We start from the raw sequence: 15,381 nt of genomic DNA, 5'->3' as shown, positions 1-15,381 counted from the left end.
GATTAAATCTGTGGAGAGTGGTTGGTAAAAATGGAAACATTTCACATTTCACCAAAAATCTTACATGTTGCTGTGGAAAATAAATGAATTTTTTATTTAAATGCATGCATTTAACAACCACCGATTGATTGTCATGCTGGGTACAAAAGGTAGGGAAATGCCTTTGCATTTAGAGATTTACAGTCTGATGGAAGAGGAAAAAAGAAAAAACAAAATTGTATAATGGCCTGGACAGGTTCGTAGAAGTCTTCTTGGGAAAGGCCAGGCATGGTGGCTCATGCCTGTAATTCCCGCACTTTGGGAGGCCGAGGCAGGTGGATCACTAGGTCAGGAGTTAAAGACCAGCCTGGCCAAAATGGTGAAACCCTGTCTCTACTAAAAATACAAAAAAAAATTAGCCAGGCATGGTGGCAGGCGCCTGTAATCTCAGCTACTTAGGAAGCTGAGGCAGGAGAATTGCTTGAACCAGGAGGCGGAGGTTACGATGAGCGGATATTGCACCATTGCACTCCAGCCTGGGCGGCCGAGCAAGAAAAAAGAAATCTTCCTGGGAGAGATGACACTTTAAAAATAATAATAATAATAGGGCCAGGTGTGGTGGCTCATACCTATAATCCCAGCACTTTGGGAGGCCAAGGCAGGCAGATCACCTGAGGTTAGGAGTTTGAGACCAGCCTGGCCAACATGGTAAAACCCCGTCCCTACTAAAAATACACAAATTAGCTGGGCATGGTGGCACGCACCTGTAATCCCAGCTACTTGGGAGGCTGGGGCAGGAGAATGGCTTGAACCCAGGAGCAGAGGTTGCAGTGAGCCAAGATCGCACCACTGCACTCCAGCCTGGGCAACAGAGTGAGACTCCACCAAAAAAAAAAAAGAGACAGGAGAGAGCTTGCTTCCTCTCTCTACTCTCTGCCAGATGAGAATACAAGCAGAAAGTAGCTATCTGTGAACAAGGAAAAGGGCCTTCACCAACAACCAGCCTTGGCATAAGCAGAAATAATAGACACTGGCAACTCCAAAAGGGTGGAGGTTGGGAGGGGAGTGAAGTTGAAAAATTACCTAGGCCGGGCGCAGTGGCTCACGCCCGTAATCCCAGCACTTTGGGAGACCAAGACGGGCGGATCACGAGGTCAGGAGATCGAAACCATTCTGGCTAACACAGTGAAACCCTGTCTCTACTAAAAATACAAAAAAATTACCCGGGCGTGGTGGCAGGCGCCTGTAGTCCCAGCTACTCGGGAGGCTGAGGCAGTAGAATGGTGTGAACCCGGGAGGCGGAGCTTGCAGTGAGCGTAGATTGCGCCACTGCACTCCAGCCTGGGCGACAGAGCGAGACTCCATCTCAAAAAAAAAAAAAAAGAAAGAAAAATTACCTATCAGGAACCATGTTCACGATTTGAGTAATGGATACATTAAAGCCCAAATCCCCACCGGTATGCAGTATGTCCATGTAAGAAACATGCACATGTACCCCCTGAATGTAAAACAAACCAAAAGAAAGAAAGAACCTGGCCGCGCTAGCACTCTGATCTCGAACTTCCAGCCTCCAGAACTGTGAGAAACAAATGTTTGTTGTTTAAGCCACCCAGTCTGTGGTAATTTGCCACAGTAACCTGAACTAAGGCAGGACAAACAGGATAAACTTTGAAATGAAGGATACTGACTTTTCTTCCGAGAACGAAGTGAAGGGGAAAGGGGAATAAAGAGATGATTTGGAGAGGAAGAAAAAGGCAAATGATAGCATCAGAGACACATTGAAGAGGAGATTACTGAGGATCGTTCCTGGCACCCAGTTGGTCAGGAGTTGAGCGATAACACGTTTCCGCAAAAGACAAGAAAGCATGGTAGAGATGAGGGTTAGCTCTGTCACCAACAAGTCAGGTGATCCTGGTGAGCCTGAGTGACCTCTACATTTCCTTCTTCCTTTAAGACGGGGGACTCCCTTCCCACTCGTGCTGAATACCTGATAGGTTCTTCCTACCTGCTGTACAAACAAAATCAACTCACGGAGACCACATCACTGCAGTAAAGAAAGCATTTAATTTACCTGAGGCCAGCCACACCACGTGGGAGACGCATCATCACCCAAATCTATCTTGTCCAAGGCCTGGAGGTTAGGAGTTTTTCAAAGGTAGTTTGGGGGAGGAAGCGGGTGCTTGCTGCTGATTGGTTGGGGGTGCCATCGCAGGGGTGTAGGAAATGGTCCTCCTGTGTGCCGATTTGCTTTGGGTAGGGCCACAGGAGTGGTTGGTGGGTCCAAGTGGAACCATCATCGGCATTAGACATGCAAAAAACCTGAAAAGGCATCTCAAAAAGCCAGTCTTAGGTTCTACAGTAGTGATGTTATCTGCAGGAGGCATTGGGGAAGTTGCATATCTTATGACTTCCAGAATGATGGGTAGCAGTGGTTTATGTCTACACCTTAGCAGAATTCAGGCTCCTCTCCTCTGCCTAGCCTGGTGGTCTCTCAGTAGCTTTACATAGGCAGTTGAGTTTTGGGGAAGGTCTATTATTGAGTATCTCCCACAGTTAGCTTGGCCCAGTAAAAACTAAGGCAGCTTGAAGGCTATAGGCAAGAGGGAGTTGGTTAGATCAGATCTCCCCCACTGCTATAATTCTCTCACTGTTATAATTTTTGCAAAGGTGATTTCACTGGCCCTCTCTCCACCACCCTTCTCAAAGCCAAGGTAAGTCCTACTGAGCCCCAGGGAACCGAATCCTATCAGGTGCAGTGATGGCTGGTGTAACTGCCCAGTAGGTTCTCCTTACCCTCTGCTTAGATAAAGCTGATTTACTGAGACAGGGGAATTACAATGGAGAAAGAGTTTAATTCACACAGAGCCGGCTGTATGGGAGACCTGAGTTTTATTATTACTCACAACATTCTCCCCGAAAACTCTGGGGTTGGGGTTTTTAAGGATAACGTGGCAGGTAGGAGACAAGGGAGTGGGGAGTCCTGATTGGTCGGGTGGGAGATGAAATCACAGGGAGGGAGTCGAACCTGTCCTCTTGCACTGAGTCAGTTCCTGGGTGGGGGCCACAAGACCAGATGAGCCTGATTATGGGTCTGGGTGGTGTCAGTGATGCATGGGAATGAAGGGTCTGCAAAAGAGCTCAAGCCCTGATTTTAGACTTTACAACAGTGATGTTATTCCTAGAAGCAATTTGGGGAGGTTGAGAATCTTGAAGCCTCAGGATGCATGACTCCTAAACCATAATTATTTTCTGTTTGTTTGTTTGTTTGTTTTTTGAGACAGTATCGCTTGTCGCCCAGGCTGGAGTTCAGTGGCGCGATCTTAACTCACCGAAAACTTCACCTCTTAGGTTCAAGCAATTCTCCTGCCTCAACCTCCCGAGTAGCTGGGATTACTGGCGCCCGCCACCACACCTGGCTAATTTTTGTATTTTTAGTAGAGACAGGGTTTCACCATGTTGGCCAGGCTGGTCTCGAACTCTTGACTCAGGTGATCCACCCGCCTCGGCCTCCCAAAGTGCTGGGATTACAGACATGAGCCACCGGACCTGGCCCTAAACCATAATTTCTAATCTTGTAGCTAATTTGTTAGTCCCACAAAAGTAGACTGGTCCCCAGGCAAGAAGGGAGTCTGTTTTGGAAAAGGGCTGTTATCATCTTTGCTTCAAAGTTAAAGTATAAACTAACTTCCTCCCAAAGTTAGTTTGACCAGTAATGAGCAAGGATAGCTTGGAGGTTAGAAGCAAGATGGAGTCGGTTCGGTCAGGTCTCTTTCACTGTCATAATTCCCTCAGTTACAATTTTTGCAAAGGCAGTTCAGTGGGACGAGGTCTATTCACTTGAGTCTCCCACCCCTATAGGACCCTGCAGCTCCTGGTGTCCTGGTTGTAACAGGAAAAGCCATCCCAGCTCAGCAGAGACACTGACTCCCTCAGTTGGAATCCAGGGTGTCTGGGAGGTGACATCGCTGGTGCAGGTCCCATGGTTGTTGATCTCGACACTGCAGAGGGGCTGGGTTCAAAGCGCCATCATTCCCACTCTGCTCCCAGCTTTTCATTACGTGCCCCAAGCTTGTCCCTGACCTTTATCCTGCATGTCATGCCAGGTTTCCGCATAACAGAGACCTTTTCTGACAAGACAGTGAAAGCAATTGACCTTATTGTGGAGAGCTCAGAGCTGCGCTGTTAAAAATTAAACCTCTTAACAATTCCCTTTCATTTCATCTCTTAAAAGGCTCCTGGGGCCGGGCGCGGTGGCTCAAGCCTGTAATCCCAGCATTTTGGGAGGCCGAGACGGGAGGATCACGAGGTCAGGAGATCAAGACCATCCTGGCTAACACGGTGAAACCCCGTCTCTACTAAGAAATACAAAAAACTAGCCGGGCGAGGTGGCGGGCGCCTGTAGTCCCAGCTACTCGGGAGGCTGAGGCAGGAGAATGGCGTGAACCCGGGAGGCGGAGCTTGCAGTGAGCTGAGATCCGGCCACTGCACTCCAGCCTGGGCGACAGAGCGAGACTCCGTCTCAAAAAAAAAAAAAAAAAAAAAAAAAGGCTCCTGGTCCAGCAGATCCGTTGGGAAGAAAAAATTCAAATTATTTGCATACAGTCCCATAAATTCATCTTGGATTTTTCACACTGTCATTTCCCACTTTCTTCCTTTAACCTGTTATTGAAGGCCCAGCTGTGAAAGGAAAATAAATCTCAAGACCCTCAAATCAGTAAGCCAAAGGGAAAAGTCAAGTTGAGAACTGCTTAGGGCAAACCTGCCTCCCATTCTATTTCAAAAAAAATATTAGCTACTAAGATAAATTCCTGTGGACAAAGGACAGACAGAACTCAAAGTCATCCCTCTGCTTACTGACATAAATGCATATCTGATTGTTCCTTTGGAAAGGCTCATCAGAAACTCAAAAGAATGCAACTGTTTGTCTCTTACCTACCTATGACCTGGAAGCCCGCTTCCCAATTTGAGTTGTCTCGCCTTTCAGGACTGAACCAATGTACATCTTACATATATTGGCTGATGTCTCATGTCTCCCTAAAATATATAAAACCAAGCTGTGCCCACCTCGGGCACATGTCAGGACCTCCTGAGGCTGTGACACGGACACGTCCCTTACATTGGCACTTTATAAATTGACTAAGAAACCAGTATCTCAGATATTTGGAGTTCACACAGTCAAACTTCCCACCCTCTAGAAAGGCTCAACAGGCCGGGCGCAGTGGCTCACACCTGTAATCCCAGCACTTTGGGAGGCCGAGGAGGTTGGATCACTAGGTCAGGAGATTGAGACCATCCTGGCTAACATGGTGAAATTCCATCTCTACTAAAAAATACAAAAAATTAACCGGGCGTGGTGGCGGGTGCCTATAGTCCCAGCAACTCGGGAGGCTGAGGCAGGAGAATGGTGTGAACCCGGGAGGTGGAGCTTGCAGTGAGCCGAGATCATGTCTCTGCACTCCAGCCTGGGCGACAGAGCAAGACTCCGTCTCAAAAAAAAAAAAAAAAAAAAAAGAAAGGCTCAACAAATTGTTTGTTCACCAAGAAACCTAGGGCTTAGATGCCTAGAACCAAGTATGTTATGAATGAATAAATCTAACTCCATAAAAGGTTTTATTGATGCTATTTTTTTTTTTTTTTTTTTTTTTTTTTTTGAGACGGAGTCTCGCTCTGTAGCCCAGGCTGGAGTGCAGTGGCCGGATCTCAGCTCACTGCAAGCTCCGCCTCCCGGGTTCACGCCATTCTCCGGCCTCAGCCTCCTGAGTAGCTGGGACTACAGGCGCCCGCCACCTCGCCCGGCTAGTTTTTGTATTTCTTAGTAGAGACGGGGTTTCACCGTGTTAGCCAGGATGGTCTCGATCTCCTGACCTCGTGATCCGCCCATCTCGGCCTCCCAAAGTGCTGGGATTACAGGCTTGAGCCACCGCGCCCGGCCTATTGATGCTATTATTCAGTAATTAATATTGACAGTCAACCTATCTTGGTACATCTCTTGTATTATTTAACTTTAATAAGTTTATATCTCATATCTCAAATCTAGTGTTGATATCATGTCTTGATGCTTCTCTTTCACATCAGTGAGCACAATATTTTTATTTTTATTTTATTTTATTTTTGAGATAGGGTCTTGTTGTGTTGCCAAGGCTGGAGTGCAGTGACACAATCATGGCTCACTGCAGCCTCAACCGCCAGGCTCAAGCAATTCTCCCACCTCAGCCTCCCAAGTAGCTGGGACCACAGGTGGGCACCACCACACCAGGCTAATTTTTCTCTTATTATTTGTGGAGATGAGGTCTTCCTACGTTGCCCAGGCCGGTCTCTTAACTCCTGGGCAAAAGTGGTCTTCCCACCTCAAAATGCTGAGGTTACATGCATGAGATACCCTGCTTGCCCTAAGCACAATATTTTGAACATAATTGCGGTCCAATAATACTTGTTGTCTGAGAAAGACTCTAGAATTTTGCCAAAGAGCTTTCTTTTCCTCAACTCCCTCCAGACTCATCCTGACCTTGCATCTGTTCATCCTCTGACCTTTAACACTACCCTCCAGTAACATTTCTCACCTCCAGAAAAACCCGGAACAGTCAAGAGAAAACAGCAAGACTCCAGGAGGGCAATGAAATGGAATTAAGATTCCCTGGAAATCACTCCAGATGACTGAAGAAAATACCTTCAGAATAATTCTTCCAAACTTAAAAAGTCCCAAGGCCGAATAGCTACTTTGTACAGTAAACTGAATCATGAGCCACTATTCATTGGGAGGTGACCCTGGCGTAAGTAGTTAGAGCTGACAGAGGCAATAAAATGCAAATGCCACTGTGGAATTCAGCTTATGAGGATATTTTTTTAAACGTTTCCAGGGACTTAGTAGAAAACAAAGCGAGATCATACAATTCTAAGGTTTAATACCAAGAATTACACTATACCAAGTAAAATGTTAACTCAAGGAGGATTTTCTAGGACAGCTTGGATGGACATATATGTCTTTTCTTATGTGTTGCTTTTGCTAATCACTCAAAATTAACCTTGGTAAGGGTCCGATTTTTCTTGCCTTTTTTTTTTTTAAGATGGAGTCTCGCTCTGTCGCCGAGGCTGGAGTGCAGTGGCGAGATCTCAGTTCACTGCAAGCTCTGCCTCCTGGGTTCACACCATTCTCCTGCCTCAGCCTCCCAAGTAGCTGGGACTACAGGCGCCCACCACCACGCCCAGCTAATATATATATATATATTTTTGTATTTTTTTAATAGAGATGGGGTTTCACCGTGTTAGCCAGGATGGTCTCGATCTCCTGACTTCATGATCCACCTGCCTCGGCCTCCCAAAGTGCTGGGATTACAGGCGTGAGCCACCACACCCGGCCAGAGTCCAATTTTTCTAACTTCTGAACTAGTTAGTCTGGTTGCCAAAAGTTTGGTTCTCTCTTTGAAGTCTGGGTATTTGGTAAAAAAGAAAAAAGAAAAAAAAAAAGGTTGGTTCACTGATAAAGCTATTCGTATTGTTATTAATTATAAAATTACACATACTCAATTGAAAATGTATTTCAGGGCTGGGCATTGTGGCTCACGCCTGAAATCCCAGCACTTTGGGAGGCCGAGGCGAGTGGATCACTTGAGCCCAGGAGTTCAAGACCAGCCTGGGCAACATATTGAGATTCTGTCTCTTTTACGTAGTACACATTTTTAAAAATAAAAAAATGTACCTCAGCAATTAATTCTTGGGCCCACAGCACATATATTAATGTCTGTGTGCTATGCGTGTTACATACGGTAAACCAAAAGTATCTGAGACAGGTCTCAATCAATTTGGAAGCTTATTTTGCCAAGGTTAAGAACATTCCTGGAAGAAACAAACAAGGAATCACAGAAACAGTCTCTGGTATGTGTCTTTCTTCAGAGATGATTTTGAGGGCTTCAAATATTTACAGGGGGAGCGTGCGCTGGAGTGAGAAGAGGGAGGTTATAGTCACATTACTGAATCCACATGTTGCAAGAGGGAAGGAGCAGGTAAGGGAAATTGTCAATTACATATTTACCTGGCATCAGTAAATCAACATTTTACAGAAGATAAAGGGAACATAGAATAGCTACCTGTGGAGATATTTAACCCTTTATCTGTAGCTGTCTCTTAGGAACAAAAGAAAAGGCAGCTTCTTTTTGTTGTTGTTTTGTTTTGTTTTGTTTTTTTGAGACAGAGTCTTGCTCTGTCACCCAGGATGGAGTGCAGTGGCACCATCTCGGCTCACTGCAAGCTCTGCCTCCTGGGTTCAAGCAATTCTCCTGCCTCAGCCTCCCGAATAGCTGGGATTATAGGCACCCACCACCACATCTGGCTAATTTTTGTATTTTTAGTAGTGACGGGGTTTCACCATGCTGGCCAGGCTGGTCTCAAACTCTTGACCTCGTGATCCGCCTGCCTCGGCCTCCCAAAGTGCTGGGATTACAGGTGTGAGCCACCGCACCTGCCTCCCCACTCCTTTTTTTTTTTTTTTTTTGAGACAGGGTCTCCCTCTGTTGCCCAGGCTAGAGTGCAGTGGCATGCTCTTGGCTCACAAGTGTGCACCACCACACCCAGCTAATTTTTGTATTTTTTTAGTAGAAATGGATTTTCCCCATGTTGCCCAGGCTGGTCTTGAACTCCTGGGCTCAAGTGATCTGCCTACCTCAGCATCCCAAAGTGCTGAGATTAAAGGATGAGCCACCGCGCCTGGCCTAAAAGGTAGCTTCTTGCATTACTCAGCTTTCAGCTTAATTTTTTTCTTTTGGCATAGTGAGTTGGGGTCCCAAGTGTTTCCTTTCTTTTCACAATACTTTATTCTGTTTTATCCTTGTAACAAACCATGGAAGATAGGAATTATTGCCCCCATTTTCCAGACACAGAAATTGAGGCTCAGGATGTAGATTTAACAAGCACCCTAATGATGAATCAATAACCTGTGTAGCTTTGCTTATTGGGAAAGGATGCTCTGAGCAGCAGATACAAGTTTCCCATCTATTCTATATTATTCATTGAATATAAAGAAAGTAGTATTCTGGGCCGGGCGCAGTGGCTCACGCCTGTAATCCCAGCACTTTGGGAGGTTAAGACAGGTGGATCACGAGGTCAGGAGTTCAAAACCAGCCTGACCAATATGGGGAAACCCCATCTCTACTAAAAATACAAAAATTAGCCAGGCATGGTGGTGTGTGACTGTAGTTCCAGTTACTAGGGAGGCTGAGACAGGAGAATTGCTACAGCCTGGGCTAGAGAGCAAGACTCTGTTTCTGAAAAGAGAGAAAGAGAGAAAGAAAGAGAGAAAGAGAGGAAAGAAAGAAAGAAAGAAAGAAAGAAAGAAAGAAAGAAAGAAAGAAAGAAAGAAAGAAAGAAAGAAAGAATTCTGAATTTTATATATCAGATTCTCGTAAGACTGTTTGGTCTAGGCCAGGCGCAGTGGCTCACGCCTGTAATCCCAGCACTTTGGGAGGCCGAGGCAGGCGGATCACGAGGTCAGGAGATCGAGACCACCCTGGCTAACACGGTGAAACCCTGTCTCTACTAAAAATACAAAAAATTAGCCGGGCGTGGTGGCGGGCACCTGTAGTCCCAGCTACTTGGGAGGCTGAGGCAGGAGAATGGCGTGAAGCCAGGAGGCGGAGCTTGCAGTGAGCCGAGATTGCGCCACTGCACTCCAGTCTGGGTGACAGAGTGAGACTCCATCCCCCCCTCCCCCAAAAAAAAAACAAAAACAAGACTGTTTGGTCTGAGAAAGTTTCTGGAACTAGTTTGATTGATCCAGTTTACAAGGCAGGACATGGTGGTATCAGGGCCCCTACTCCAACTCTGTCCCAACTTTTCCAGGCCAAGGGCAGCAGGCCTGGGAGAAGCACCTGAATACACACTGAATCTGGACTGTGCTTCACAGCATCAAGAGCCCCGAATAGTGGAGTTTGAGGGCCGGCGATGGCATTAATTACTCCCATTCCTTCTGTTGAGTGATTCAGGATAACAAAATTCTGATAATAGGCCTGATATTAAACTGAACAAGAAGGGCATCTTTCGGTCATCCCAGACCAATGTGGGCTTCTCTCGCTTCTCTGAGTATCCTACTCTTCACTTCCTTTCCTGACTGCTGACCACGAAACCCCATTCCTCAGCCCATCATCTTCTTTTTGATCCTGCTCCTTATGTCGTCCAAGTCAGAGCTCCAGGGTCATCTTTAACCCATTGTCTTCCTCACCTCCATCCACAAGTATTAGCGTGTCTCCCTCCTGCACCCAAAATGTGTCCCCTCCCACATGTCCCTTGAGCAGGTCCTGTGCTAGGCCATTCTTGCATTGCTATAAAAAAATACCTAAGACTGGGTAATTTATTAAGAAAGAGGTTTGTGGCCGGGTGCGGTGGCTCACACCTGTAATCCCAGTACTATTGGAAGCCGAGGTAGGTGGATGGCTTGAGGTCAGGAGTTTGTGACCAGCCTAGCCAACCTGGCAAAACCCCATCTCTACTCAAATACAAAAATTAGCCAGGCGCGGTGGTGCGCACCTGTAATCCCAGCTACTTGGGAGGCTGAGGCAGGAGAATCACTTGAACCAGGGAGGCAGAGGTTGCAGTGAGCTGAGATCATGCCACTGCACTCCAGCCTGGGCAACAGAGCAAGACTTCGTCTCAAAAAAAAAAAAAAAGAAAAAAGAAAAAGGTTTGTTTGGCCCATAGTTCTTCAGGCTATACAAGCAGGACTCCCTCATCTGCTTCTGGTAAGAACCTCAGGAGCTTCACAATTTACAGTCAGGGCGGAAGGCAAAGGGACAGCAGGCAATGGGACCTGGCGAGAGTGGGAGCAAGAGAGCAAGGTGGGAGGTGCCAGACACTCCTTCCTTCCCTCCTTCCTTCCTTCCCTCCCTCCCTCCCTCCCTCCCTCCCTTCCTTTTTATTTATTTTATTTTATTTTATTTTTTTTCTGAGACGGAGTCTCGCTCTGTCACCAGGCTGGAGTGCAGTGGCGCAATCTCAGCTCACTGCAAGCTCTGCCTCCTGGGTTTTTAAGCGCTTCCCCTGCCTCAGCCTCCCGAGTAGCTGGGACTACAGGTGCGTGCCACCACGCCCAACTAAAACACTCAGCTCTCCCATGAACTCACTCATCATCACCAAGGGGATGGTGCTAAGCCATTCATGAGGGATCCGCCCCCATGAACCAATACCTCCCATCAGGTCCCACCTCCAACACTGGGGATTACATTTCAACATGAGATTTGGAGAGAAGAAACATCCAAACTATATCAGGCCCCCACCATCTCCATATCTGCCCTGCTGTAACCCACCAGGACTCACTGGCCTCCTGCCTCTGGACCTGCCTGGATTACCTAACCTATTCTCCATATCCGGGTCAAAGGTCTTTCAAAAATGAAAATCTGGCTGGGCATGGTGACTCATGCCTGTAATCCCAAAAGTTTGGGAGGCTGAGGTGGAAGGATTATTTGAGGCCAGGAGTTCAAGACCAGTCTGGGCAACATAGTGAGACCCTGTCTCAACAACAACAAATACACACACGCACACGCATGCACACACACACACACACACACACACACACAATGCAAATCTGCTCATTTCCTTCCCCTTTGTGATTCCCTACTGTCTTCAAATGAAAATCCAAGTGCCCTGGCATGGCACCCAAGGGCCTTCTGGACCTGGGTCCTGCCTTCCTCTCTGGCTTCAGTCTCTCCTTCCTCCACACCATGGCGTGCAGAACTTCAGCTCTGGTAAGGCAGGAGCACTTTGCCACATCGGCAGTGCTTACACCTCCCAGTTTTCACACTGGGCTTTCTGCCTGGGCCCCTTCCCATTCCTTTGTTCTGGTTAACTCCTTGCTAGATTACTTGTAAAAATTGTCCCAATCTTTCCCCTCTCTGTATCCAGGCTCCTTTGCAAGGTGCCTCTGCAGCTTCAACCATCAAGAGATGGAGTCTGTCTTCACATCGGCCAAATCTGGACTGGCCTGGGATTTGCTTTGACCAATAGAATACACTGGAAGTATGTTCTGAGCCTGGGCCTCAAGAGGCCTGCAGCAACTACTCGATCTCTTAGATCCTTATCCAATCACTGTGTGAACTTGAACTTCATTTTTGGATATAAATAAAACAACATAACGTGAGTTTTGGGATATGATCTCCTGGGCAACCTCTGAGGAGGGGCTGGATGGAATAAACCAGAGGTTCTGGAGCGTTAACCACCCACAGTGAACCTTGACCAGTTGGAAATGGGGAATAGGAGGGAGCCAGACGACACTTTCCCTGCTTTCTGGCTCTGTGGACTGCTCTGCCCATCTATGCAGTCCTTTCTGTGGGTGGATGCATGCATGCCTGCTGAGCGACCTGCTGTGTCTCCTCACAACTCATGGCAAAGTGGTGGCCAGGCAGTGTCCTCACAGCAAATCTAGGCATCTTTGTCTGCCTCACTTCTCCTTTTCTCTCACCCTCACCACCCCTGGCTTGCACCCCTAAATCCATTTGTTCAGGTCCTAACCTTTGCCTCAGGTCCTGCTTCCCAGATGACAAGGCCAGGGCAGCAGCCGATGTGCACAGCGTCATAGCTTGCGTCTAACTTAGATGCTTTGCTTCCCACTCCTCAGAAGCCAAGAAATCCCAGAAAGGACACGTATTCATTTTCTGTGGCCACTGTAACAAATTGTCACAAAGTTAGTGGCTTAAAACAACACAAGAGGCCGTGCCTGGTGGCTCATGCCTTTAATCCCAGCACTTTGGGAGGCCGAGGCAGGCGGATCACCTGAGGTCAGGAGTTCAAGACCAGTCTGACCAACATGGAGAAACCTCATCTCTACAAAAGATATAAAATTAGCCAGGCGTGGTGGCACATGCCTGTAATCCCAGCTACTAGGGAGGCCGAGGCAGGAGAATCACTTGAACCCAGGAGGCAGAGGTTGCGGTGAGCCGAGATCACGCCATGGCACTCCAGCCTGGGCAACAAGAGCAAAACTCTGTCCAAAAATAAATAAATAAATAAATAAATAAATAAAAATACAAAAATTAGCGGGGCGTGGTGGTGTGCGCCTGTAGTCCTAGCTACTCGGGAGGCTGAGGCAGGAGAATCACTTGAACCCAGGAGACAGGGGTTACGGTGAGCCGAGATCGCACCATTGCACTACAGCCTGGGCAACAGAGCGAGACTCTGTCTCAAAAAACAAACAAACAAAAACAACACAAGCTTACTGTCTTCCAGTTCTGGAGGTCAGATGTCTGAAATCAGTTTCATTAAAGCCAAAATCAAGGTGCTAGCAGGGCTGGTTCCTTCTGGAGGCTCTGAGAGGAGAAGCCATTCTTTGCCTTTTTCAGCTTCTGGTGACGTCCCTATTCCTTGGCTGTGGCTCCTTCCATCTTCAAAGTATGTCGCTCTAATCTTGGCCTCCATTGTCGCACTGTCATCTCCTTTTCTACAGGCAAATCTCCCTCTGTCTGTGTCTCATAAGGACTCTTGTGATGACATTTGCAGCCTACCCATGTAACCCAGGATAACACCCTCATCTCAAGATCCTTTACTTAATTTCATCTGTGAAGTCTCTTTCACCATACGAGTTAACACTCACAGGTTCCAGGCATTAGCACCTGGGCATCTTTGGGGGCCATTATCCAGCCTCCCACAGCCTATATAGTCTTTTTGCGCCCATACCTTCACACCCAAGTGTAACAACCCAGTTACCTGTCAAAGAGTTCTCTGGAGTAGGTTTCTACTGTAGTATCAGGCCTTTATGTAAAAATGAAAGGCTACGTTTACCACATAATTCATAGTTAATTTGAACAAATATTCTATCTCATCCTCTCATTGTTTAAATAAATGAAGCCTCTGAGAGTTCAATTGTCTCTGGTCATCACAACATAAAGCAGATAATTCGACCAGTGTGGACATCAGATGCCCCAATTTTATCTGACTAGGCTGTTTATTTTACCCAATCTCTTTTTCCTTTACTGCTGGCAGGGCCCAGCTGGCTTTCAGACAATAACTTTTCATGGTTTCTAATTAGAAATTAGAGCTTAATGCACTAAATTGATACCATGCGTAATCTCCTTTATGACCCAATTTTAAGACTTACAGGAAATTCACTAGGCACCAAAAAGAAATTGAATGCAGATCAGCAGATTACCCGGTTGTCTAGATCTCATTTCCTCAATACTTTATTCTCAAAAAAATCTTATTCTTGATTTAGCCAATTTAAGTATGTCAAAACTGTGATGACAGTCTAGTTTAAGGCATTGATTTGATTGTGTTGTAAAAAATATATTCTTTCAGAAAGATAACATGCTTGTTCTTTCATTCAGTCAATATATATTTATTAATTGTATTGCTATGCCAGTGTCTTAGTTCATTCGTTTGGCTATAAAGGAATACCTGAGGCTGGGGTGGTACCATGTTGCCTAGAGTGGTGCCATATTTTCTGGGATAGCACTATGCTGGCTGGGATGGTGCCATGTTGGCTGGGGTGGCGCCTGCCTCAGCCTCCCAAGTAGCTGGGATTACAGGCACCTGCCACCATGGCTGGCTAATTTTTTGTATTTTTAGTGGAGACGGGGTTTTGTCATGTTGGCCAGCCTGGTCTAGAATTCTTCCACCCACCTCAGCCTCCCAAAGTGCTGGGATTACAGGCATGAGCCACCACACCTGGTTCAAATTTCTTTTATCATGCTCCATAGGCTCAATAGCAGGAAATGTGTAGAGATTCCTGTTGGTAACTGGTCATCATATCAGTTGGATGAGCTATAGACAGACCTTGAATTATCCTGTATCTTACTGATTTGCTATCTTTGTACACTGCAGTTACATAGACATGTGTCACCTCCGCCCCACTATCCAGAAATATGGGCTCCTTTGTGCAGGGCCAGATCTGCTCCCCTGTGCATCCCCATCACCCGGCACCAGGCCTGCCCATGCTAAGCCTCCATAACATTGTTGGACTAAAAGGTGACATAGGATATTCAACTTCTCCCAGCCATATGTTTTCATGAATGAAATGGCAGTGCAGAAAGGGAATGTTTGCGGTTTCAGTGGGCCTTTCCGAGGGCACTGCAGGGCACACTTCTGCCATCTGGCCCTTGGTGCATAGAGTCGTGGGAGTTGCAGAATGGGGTCTCTTCAGAAGCCACTTTCAGAGCCCCTACCAAGGGTAGCTCAGAAGGTCTGGTTTTCAATGAGTCCACTAGGGAAGTCCATGTATGACTGATTTGACTTTGATGCTTCTACCTCGCCAATTTTCCATCTGACCCATCTGACTCAATTCCTACATCTAATAGTAGGGTTCTAGGCTGCTCCATGAGCCAAATAAATCTTCTGCTCATTATGAATGACTCAGTCTGTGGTCTTGCGTTATAGTAGCACAAAACAGACTGAGGCACCATTCCAGAGATATGCAAATATTCAAATGTG

General features: G+C 46.7%; 1 protein-coding gene across 1 annotated transcript in view; it reads right to left on the bottom strand.

Annotated features, from left to right (window-relative positions):
- SLC25A30 (solute carrier family 25 member 30) overlaps positions 1–15,381 on the bottom strand; it is a 76,788-nt gene that overhangs the window by 41,638 nt on the left and 19,769 nt on the right. The window lies entirely within an intron of this gene.

Source organism: Macaca thibetana, chromosome 17, assembly GCF_024542745.1.
Source record: "Macaca thibetana thibetana isolate TM-01 chromosome 17, ASM2454274v1, whole genome shotgun sequence".
Taxonomy (NCBI): domain Eukaryota; kingdom Metazoa; phylum Chordata; class Mammalia; order Primates; family Cercopithecidae; genus Macaca; species Macaca thibetana.
Note: the sequence above shows the minus strand (reverse complement) of the source record. Positions and strands in the feature narration are given on the sequence as shown.